The 10273-nt window shown below is 39.8% G+C and overlaps 2 non-coding genes across 2 annotated transcripts; both read right to left on the bottom strand.

The window, feature by feature from the left end:
* Positions 1–4036: 4036 nt before the first annotated feature.
* On the bottom strand, positions 4037–4143 carry LOC141709526 (small nucleolar RNA R71). Its single transcript, XR_012570097.1, has one exon. It is a non-coding gene; the product is annotated as a small nucleolar RNA R71 (small nucleolar RNA).
* A 5507-nt stretch (positions 4144–9650) lies between these two features.
* Positions 9651–9757, bottom strand: LOC141709525 (small nucleolar RNA R71). Its single transcript, XR_012570096.1, has one exon. It is a non-coding gene; the product is annotated as a small nucleolar RNA R71 (small nucleolar RNA).
* Positions 9758–10273: the final 516 nt, after the last annotated feature.

Here is a 10273-nt window from a genome sequence, read left to right as displayed (position 1 = left end):
CTGAGCCAAAAAAAGTGGAAGAAGCTCTTCAAGATGCTGATTGGGTGCAAGCAATGCAGGAAGAGTTAAATGAATTTGAAAGAAACGAAGTCTGGACCCTAGTGCCAAGACCAAAGAATAGATCTGTTGTTGGTACAAAGTGGGTATTCAGAAACAAAACTGACAGTGATGGCATAATTACAAGGAATAAGGCAAGGCTGGTTGCAAAAGGATATTCTCAACAGGAGGGAATTGATTATGATGAAACATTTGCACCAGTTGCTAGGTTAGAAGCCATAAGGATATTTTTGGCTTATGCTGCTCACAAAAAGTTTACTGTCTTTCAAATGGATGTGAAAAGTGCTTTTCTCAATGGAGAATTGGAGGAGGAAGTATATGTTGAACAACCTCCAGGCTTTGTAGATTCCAAACATCCAGATTATGTCTACAGGCTTGATAAAGCACTTTATGGACTTAAGCAAGCTCCCAGAGCATGGTATGAGACTTTAGCTCAGTTTTTTCTAGAAAGTGGATTCAACAGAGGAACTATAGACAAAACACTGTTCTACCTCAACCATGGAAATGACTTACTTTTGGTCCAGATTTATGTTGATGATATCATTTTTGGGTCCACAAATGACATACTTTGCAAGAAGTTTGCCAAACTGATGTAGTCAAGGTATCAGATGAGTATGATGGGGGAACTTAGCTATTTTATGGGCCTTCAAGTCAAGAAAAATGAAGAAGGCACCTTTATTTGTCAAACTAAGTACACCAGAAACTTGCTGAAGAAATTTGGAATGCAAGATTGTTCAAGTGCATCCACTCTTATGGCCACTGCCACAAAACTGGATAAGGATACTGGTAAATCAGTAGATATTACTGATTACAGAGGTATGATTAGCTCTCTACTCTATCTAACTGCTAGTAGACCTGATATCATGTATGCTACCTGTCTTTGTGCAAGATTTCAAGCAGATCCAAGAGAACCTCACTTAACAGTTGTGAAAAGAATTTTCAAGTATCTTAAGGGAACAGCTGATCTGGGATTATGGTATCCCAGAGAATCAGATTTTAAACTAATAGGTTACTCAGATGCAGATTTTGCAGGTTGCAAAATTGACAGGAAAAGCACAAGTGGAAGCTGCCAATTTCTTGGAGGCAGATTGGTTTCTTGGTTTAGCAAGAAACAAAAGTCAATTTCCACATCAACTGCAGAAGCAGAATATATTGCTGCAGGAAGCTGTTGTGCATAAATTCTTTGGATGAAGAATCAGTTACTGGATTATGGGTTAACATATTTCAAAATCCCTATTTACTGTGATAATCAAAGTGCTATTGCTATGACAGGTAATCCAGTTCAACACTCTATGAAAAAGCACATCAGCATCAGGTACCACTTCATCAGGGAACATGTAGATGAAGGTACAGTGGAATTGCACTTTGTTCCAACAGATCGACAACTAGCAGATATCTTCACAAAACCATTATGTGAAGCTACTTTTACAAGATTGGTAAATGAACTTGGAATGGTTTCAGGTTCTTTCTCTAAATCTGCTTAGTTTTGTTCTGTTGCATCAGACTTTATGATCAGTATTTACAGAATTCAATCTCTTTGTGTATTCTGTGCTTAATTGAAAAATGTGTTTAAGTACTGACTGTTGTCTGATAAATGTTTCTAAACTCTGATAGTGATATGTCTGTTTAGGTAACTATTCAATCCTATGAGGATAACTGTACTAGATGCTGACCTAGTAGTCTTCAATAAATAAGGGATCCCATGTAAGAAGTAATTATTACTGTGGAAATCTATTGACACAAGCAAATTCTGATAATTGAGCTTAGTTTAGTTTACTTGGTCTATCTTATTACTAAGTCACAAACTAGAATATTGCTTCTCATCTGTTAAGTTCTGATGCTAGTAAATCTGTTGAATGTACTAAGTGCTGGTAAACCTCTCTTATCAAAAGAAAAAGGAAATAATCATGGATTAAAATCAGGTACTCCTTTGAGATCTAGAGTAAAAATATGAAAGGGACGACCCAAGTGTATTGCTGGTATTAAGTCAATATGCATTAGAAAAGCAAAATATTTTCTTGGTGACTTTTCACACTCTATGATTACTGGAGAAATACTCTGATAATAGCATAAATTCTAATAAGAAGTCGTGACTCACTTACACTGAGAAGCCACTGTAAAATGGAATTTAAAAAGATGCATAAAATTAGCACAAAATAGTTGAGGTGGACTCAAGCATGGACTCATTCAACAGTAGGTTTCAGAATAATGACAGCTCTTTAGCAAAGTTTTAGTTATGCCTTATTTCTAAGATGTACTGAAGTGAATCAGACTTTACTCTTTGTCTGATATTTAGCTTAATGCACACATTAACCACTCCATATGAATGATGAAAATCACTGTGGTCATCTATGTTATTTTAGATGAATAGTCATTGTGTCATATTGCATATATTCTTGTGATTCTTGTTTCGTTGTAACGTTGGATGCTAGTTTTCTTGCTTTGACTTATTTACTCTTGTGACGTACTCTGTTTTAATATAATTAGTTAGTTATTATTTTCTTGTGTTGTTTATCATGATTTCATATGAACCCATGATGGCGATAAGTTCTATTATGGGCTAATCGTGATCATGGGGTTGCAACGGATTTATTATGGAATTCTTTAGTTAATTGTTTAATACTTTAGTGTGTGATGATTGCATGATATCTAGTATTGGTTGTGCGTATTCGTCTTATGTGCGTCGCGAACATATAAGATAGGGTGTTAATCTCTTGTGAAGTGACGGTGGATCTTGAGATTTAGAACTTGCCATGCTAGCATAGGTTCATGTACGTTGTGCATGATTAGTGGGTAATTCTAACAGTTTTATTTGCCCTATGTAATCAAAAGGAATAACTTGTGCTTAAATCGTTGTGTTGTCAATTTCTGTAGACATATAGGAACTCAACATAATTGATGACTATTCAACTTCTATCTTAATTGTGGATGTTTGGTAGAATGATATTAGTACAATGAAAGTTGGCTTTTATCAGTTTTGTGTTATTCGATTAATGTCATCACTGTCACATGCTAAAGGTAATAACAATGGCTATAGAAGGAAGTAATAATGAAGTTGTGATCTCATGAGTGTTTTATTATTGATAAATTGAAGTGTTAGTTAAGTGGTTAATTAAGTAGTTAATTATAGTTAATATTTAATCAACAATTTTAAGTGTTATTATCTTAACATTGAGAAGTAATCATACATTGGTGAGTGAGTTTAATTAGACAATAACTTAGTCTGAGTCTCTGAGGGAACGAACTAGAAAGTATTCTATATTACTTGCGAACGCGTATACTTGCGTGAATATTAGTGCATGTTTTCGCCCTAACAAGTTTTTGGCGCCGCTGCCGGGGACTCGGCGTATTTGTTTAGTTTATGTACTTACCATCATTGGTCATTAGGACTCAGTGATTAGGACGTAGTAGTTAATTACTCTTTTCGGTTGTGTTTCAGGTACTTTAGCAAGCGTTTATGCAAACTCGTTCTCGTGCTCGCAAGAGGACCTTAGATACAGCTGAGGAGAAAGACGAAGTTCTTGATACTCCGGAAAAGTTAGATTTTGAGGATTCGGATTCAGGAACTGAGCAGAAAGAACCAGTAAACATGGGAGATCGTATTGTTCAAGCTGATCCAGCTCTTATGGATTTTTCTCGGCCTAAAATTGATAACATTCAGTCAAGCATCCTTCATCCGGCTATTCAAGCTAACACCTTTGAAATCAAGCCAGGCACTATTCAGATGGTGCAGAATTCTGTTTCTTTTGGAGGAGCGGCAACTGAAGACCCCAACATGCACATAAGGAATTTCGTCGAGATCTGCAACACTTTTAAGTATAATGGCGTGACTGATGAGGCTATCAAGTTGAGGCTTTTCCCATTCTCACTGAGGGATAAAGCTAAAGACTGGTTACATTCTGAACCAGCTGGGTCAATCACGTGGCAAGATCTTGCGCAAAAGTTTCTGGTAAAGTTTTATCCAATGGCAAAGACTGCTGCTATGAGGAGTGCTCTTACTCAGTTTGCGCAGCAACCTACAGAATCTATGTGCGAGGCTTGGGAACGCTACAAGGAAATGTTGAGAAAATGTCCACATCATGGAATGCCGGATTGGATGGTAATCACTGGTTTTTATAATGGTTTGGGGGCCCAATCTCGGCCCATGCTCGATGCAGCAGCTGGAGGCGCCTTATGGGCTAAAAGCTATACTGAGGCGTATAATCTTATCGAGACGATGGCTGCAAATGAGCATCAAAACCCAACTCAGAGGATGACGTCAGGCAAGGTAGCAGGTATTCTGGAAGTTGATGCAGCCACCGCTATTGTAGCCCAGCTCCAAGCGCTATCAATGAAGGTTGATTCTTTGGCTACGTATGGAGTTAATCAAATAGCTATGGTTTGTGAGCTTTGTGCAGGTTCTCATGCTACGGATCAGTGTTCTCTTGTCAACGAATCTGTTCAGTATGTGAATAATTATCAGCGACAACAACAGCCTGTGCCAGCGACCTATCATCCTAACAACAGAAATCATCCAAATTTCAGCTGGGGGAATAATCAGAATGCTATTCAGCCAACATATCAGCAAGGAGTAAGTAAACAGTTTAACCCACCTGGATTCCAGCAACCACAGCAGTATGCTACAAGGCAATCATATCCTCAACAGGGAAGTGCAGCTACACCTACTAGTGCTGATTTTGAGGAACTTAAGCTGTTGTGCAAGAGTCAGGCGGTTTCTATCAAGACCTTGGAAAATCAAATCGGTCAATTTGCCAATGCAGTGCTCAATCATCAACCTGGCACTCTTCCCAGTGACACGGAAGTACCAGGAAGGAAGGAAGCTAAAGAGCAAGTCAAGGCTATTACCTTAAGGTCTGGAAAAGTAGCTGATGCTGAAAAGGCAAAAGAAGTCGAAGCTAAAGTTAGAGATGAAGAATCTAAGCAAAAGGAGAAAGCGGCGGAACCAAGGAAGACTACTGTTGAACACACTCTGCCTGAGGCTAATACAGGGGAGAAACAGCTCTATCCTCCACCACCTTTTCCTAAGAGATTGCAGCAACAAAAGCTGGATAGACAGTTCGGGAAGTTTCTGGAGGTGTTCAAGAAACTTCACATCAATATACCTTTCGCTGAGGCGCTGGAACAAATGCCTAGTTATGCGAAGTTTATGAAGACTATTCTTTCAAGGAAGGTGAAACTGGATGACCTTGAAACCGTTGCTCTCACGGAAGAATGCAGCGCGGTTCTGCAACAAAAGTTACCACCAAAATTGAAAGATCCAGGAAGCTTCACCATTCCTTGCACCATTGGCAATCTAACTTTTGACAAGTGCCTTTGTGATTTGGGAGCAAGCATTAATCTGATGCCGTTGTCCATCTTTAAAAAGCTGGATCTGCCTGATCCTAAACCCACATACATGTCGCTACAATTGGCGGACCGTTCCATTACTTACCCAAGGGGCATAGTTGAGGATGTGCTCGTCAAGGTGGATAAGCTCTTCTTTCCTGCAGATTTTGTTATTCTGGATTTTGAGGAAGATAAGAAGATTCCCATAATCTTGGGGAGGCCTTTCTTGGCTACTGGCCGTACCTTGATAGATGTGCAAAAAGGGGAACTTACTATGCGGGTCCAAGATCAGGATGTGACCTTCAACGTATTCAAGGCAATGAAATTCCCTACAGAAGATGAGGAGTGCTTAAAAGTGGATATGATTGATTCTGCGGTTACTTCGGAACTCGATCACATGCTAATGTCCGATGCATTGGAAAAGGCTTTAATGGGGGATTTTGACAGCGATGATGAAGATACCAACGAGCAATTACAATATCTGAACGCTTCTCCATGGAAGCGAAAGCTCGACATACCATTTGAATCTCTTGGTACTTCTGAACTTAAGAATGCTGAAGGGAAGCTCAAACCATCAATCGAGGAAGCACCTACCTTGGAGCTCAAACCATTACCTGAACACTTGAGGTATGCTTTTTTAGGTGATTCATCTACGTTACCTGTTATTATTTCAGCTGACCTTTCAGGTAGTGAGGAAGACAAGCTCTTAAGGATTTTGAGGGAATTCAAATCGGCTATAGGATGGACCATAGCAGACATCAAGGGGATAAGTCCTTCATATTGTATGCATAAAATTCTGTTAGGGGAAGGTAGTAAGCCAACTGTGGAACAGCAGCGAAGACTGAACCCGATCATGAAGGAGGTGGTGAAGAAAGAAATTCTGAAATGGCTAGATGCAGGCATCATTTATCCTATTTCTGACAGCTCGTGGGTGAGCCCCGTGCAATGTGTACCTAAGAAAGGAGGTATCACTGTGGTCGCAAATGAAAAGAATGAGCTCATCCCTACTCGAACAGTTACAGGATGGAGAGTATGCATGGATTATAGAAAATTGAACAAAGCCACAAGGAAGGATCACTTCCCTCTCCCATTCATTGATCAAATGCTTGACAGATTAGCGGGACATGAGTATTTTTGTCTTCTGGATGGTTATTCCGGGTATAATCAGATTTGTATTGCACCAGAGGATCAGGAAAAGACTACCTTCACTTGTCCATTTGGCACATTTGCTTTTCGTAGAGTTTCGTTTGGGTTATGTGGCGCCCCGGCCACCTTTCAGAGATGTATGATGGCTATATTCTCTGACATGATTGGAAATAACATCGAAGTGTTCATGGATGACTTCTCCGTCTTTGGACACTCATATGATGAATGTTTGAATAATCTGCGCGCCGTACTCAAAAGATGCGTGGAAACTAATTTGGTGCTTAATTGGGAGAAATGTCATTTTATGGTGCGTGAAGTCATTATCCTTGGGCATAAGGTCTCTAGCAAAGGTCTGGAGGTGGACAAGGCCAAGGTGGGAGTCATTGAAAATCTTCCCCCACCTAATTCGGTGAAAGGAATCCGTAGTTTTCTCGGTCATGCGTGTTTTTATCGGCGATTCATCAAGGACTTTTCAAAGATATCTAAGCCGTTGTGCAATCTACTTGAGAAAGATGTGCCTTTCAAATTTGATGATGAATGTTTGGCAGCATTCGAGACTCTCAAGGAGAGTTTGATCACGGCACCAGTTATTACAGCACCAGATTAGACAGAACCGTTTGAGATGATGTGTGATGTGAGTGACTATGCGGTAGGTGCAGTTCTGGGACAGCGCAAGAAAAATCTCTTCCATGTGGTCTACTATGCGAGTAAGACTTTAAATGGGGCCCAATTGAACTACACCACTACTGAGAAGGAGCTTTTGGCTATAGTCTTTGGCTTTGAGAAATTTCGATCTTATCTGCTTGGTACGAAAGTGACAGTATTCACTGATCATGCAGCTATTCGCTATCTGGTTTCTAAGAAAGATTCGAAGCCGAGACTCATTCGTTGGGTGCTTTTACTTCAAGAATTTGAGTTAGAGATCAAAGATAGAAAAGGTACTGAGAATCAAGTAGCTGACCATCTCTCTAGGTTGGAGAATCCCGATTCTACTGATAAGTGGCATTTTATACCACTTAGAACGTCTTAAAATGGCTTAAATTGGTGTCTTGAAATCAAGTATTTTGTGTATTTGATGCATTTTTCTAGTGTTTATGCATTTCAGGGTATTTGTTGCATTTCGGAGGAGGAATCATCAAGAATAAGCCTTGGCATGTGTTCACCATTGAGAGAGGAAAAGAACGGGCAGATTACGGCGAAGAAACGGAGCAAACCTGGAATTTTTCCAGTCAGGTCCTGCACGCCCGCGCAGCAATGCTGAGCGGCCGCGCAGCAGCCTTGCACGCCCGCGCAGAAATGCTGAGCAGCCGCGCAGGGTCGGGGAAAAAAGATGAATTATTTTAGACTTCTACTTCTGTTTGGCTTCCAACTTCTATGTAATCTGAGTTTTATGGGACTATTATATAAGTAGATTTGAGACGTTTTCATAGAAAAGAAGAAGGAGATTATGTTTTAGATTGTGTTTGGCGCAAGAAGCGAAGGAGATAAGGAAGAAGACCGATTTAGCACACTGCAGCGAAGAGGAAGTATATATTCTTGTGATTCTTGTTTCGTTGTAACGTTGGATGCTAGTTTTCTTGCTTTGACTTATTTACTCTTGTGACGTACTCTGTTTTAATATAATTAGTTAGTTATTATTTTCTTGTGTTGTTTATCATGATTTCATATGAACCCATGATGGCGATAAGTTCTATTATGGGCTAATCGTGATCATGGGGTTGCAACGGATTTATTATGGAATTCTTTAGTTAATTGTTTAATACTTTAGTGTGTGATGATTGCATGATATCTAGTATTGGTTGTGTGTATTCGTCTTATGTGCGTCGCGAACATATAAGATAGGGTGTTAATCTCTTGTGAAGCGACGGTGGATCTTGAGATTTAGAACTTGCCATGCTAGCATAGGTTCATGTACGTTGTGCATGATTAGTGGGTAATTCTAACAGTTTCATTTGCTCTATGTAATCAAAAGGAATAACTTGTGCTTAAATCGTTGTGTTGTCAATTTCTGTAGACATATAGGAACTCAACATAATTGATGACTATTCAACTTCTATCTTAATTGTGGATGTTTGGTAGAATGGTATTAGTACAATGAAAGTTGGCTTTTATCAGTTTTGTGTTATTCGATTAATGTCATCACTGTCGCATGCTAAAGGTAATAACAATGGCTATAGAAGGAAGTAATAATGAAGTTGTGATCTCATGAGTGTTTTATTATTGATAAATTGAAGTGTTAGTTAAGTGGTTAATTAAGTAGTTAATTATAGTTAATATTTAATCAACAATTTTAAGTGTTATTATCTTAACATTGAGAAGTAATCATACATTGGTGAGTGAGTTTAATTAGACAATAACTTAGTCTGAGTCTCTGAGGGAACGAACTAGAAAGTATTCTATATTACTTGCGAACGCGTATACTTGCGTGAATATTAGTGCATGTTTTCGCCCTAACAAGTTTTTGGCGCCGCTGCTGGGGACTCGGCGTATTTGTTTAGTTTATGTACTTACCATCATTGGTCATTAGGACTCAGTGATTAGGACGTAGTAGTTAATTACTCTTTTCGGTTGTGTTTCAGGTACTTTAGCAAGCGTTTATGCAAACTCGTTCTCGTACTCGCAAGAGGACCTTAGATACAGCTGAGGAGAAAGACGAAGTTCTTGATACTCCGGAAAAGTTAGATTTTGAGGATTCAGATTCAGGAACTGAGCAGAAAGAACCAGTAAACATGGGAGATCGTATTGTTCAAGCTGATCCAGCTCTTATGGATTTTTCTCGGTCTAAAATTGATGACATTCAGTCAAGCATCCTTCATCCGGCTATTCAAGCTAACACCTTTGAAATCAAGCCGGGCACTATTCAGATGGTGCAGAATTCTGTTTCTTTTGGAGGAGCGGCAACTGAAGACCCCAACATGCACATAAGGAATTTCGTCGAGATCTGCAGCACTTTTAAGTATAATGGCGTGACTGATGAGGCTATCAAGTTGAGGCTTTTCCCATTCTCACTGAGGGATAAAGCTAAAGACTGGTTACATTCTGAACCAGCTGGGTCAATCACTACGTGGCAAGATCTTGCGCAAAAGTTTCTGGTAAAGTTTTATCCAATGGCAAAGACTGCTGCTATGAGGAGTGCTCTTACTCAGTTTGCGCAGCAACCTACAGAATCTATGTGCGAGGCTTGGGAACGCTACAAGGAAATGTTGAGAAAATGTCCACATCATGGAATGCCGGATTGGATGGTAATCACTGGTTTTTATAATGGTTTGGGGGCCCAATCTCGGCCCATGCTCGATGCAGCAGCTGGAGGCGCCTTATGGGCTAAAAGCTATACTGAGGCGTATAATCTTATCGAGACGATGGCTGCAAATGAGCATCAAAACCCAACTCAGAGGATGACGTCAGGCAAGGTAGCAGGTATTCTGGAAGTTGATGCAGCCACCGCTATTGCAGCCCAGCTCCAAGCGCTATCAATGAAGGTTGATTCTTTGGCTACGTATGGAGTTAATCAAATAGCTATGGTTTGTGAGCTTTGTGCAGGTTCTCATGCTACGGATCAGTGTTCTCTTGTCAACGAATCTGTTCAGTATGTGAATAATTATCAGCGACAACAGCAGCCTGTGTCAGCGACCTATCATCCTAACAACAGAAATCATCCAAATTTCAGCTGGAGGAATAATCAGAATGCTATTCAGCCAACATATCAGCAAGGAGTAAGTAAACAGTTTAACCCACCTGGATTCCA

This window comes from Apium graveolens, chromosome 2 (assembly GCF_009905375.1).
Source record: "Apium graveolens cultivar Ventura chromosome 2, ASM990537v1, whole genome shotgun sequence".
NCBI lineage: Eukaryota > Viridiplantae > Streptophyta > Magnoliopsida > Apiales > Apiaceae > Apium > Apium graveolens.
This window is presented reverse-complemented; position numbering and strand designations above follow the sequence as displayed.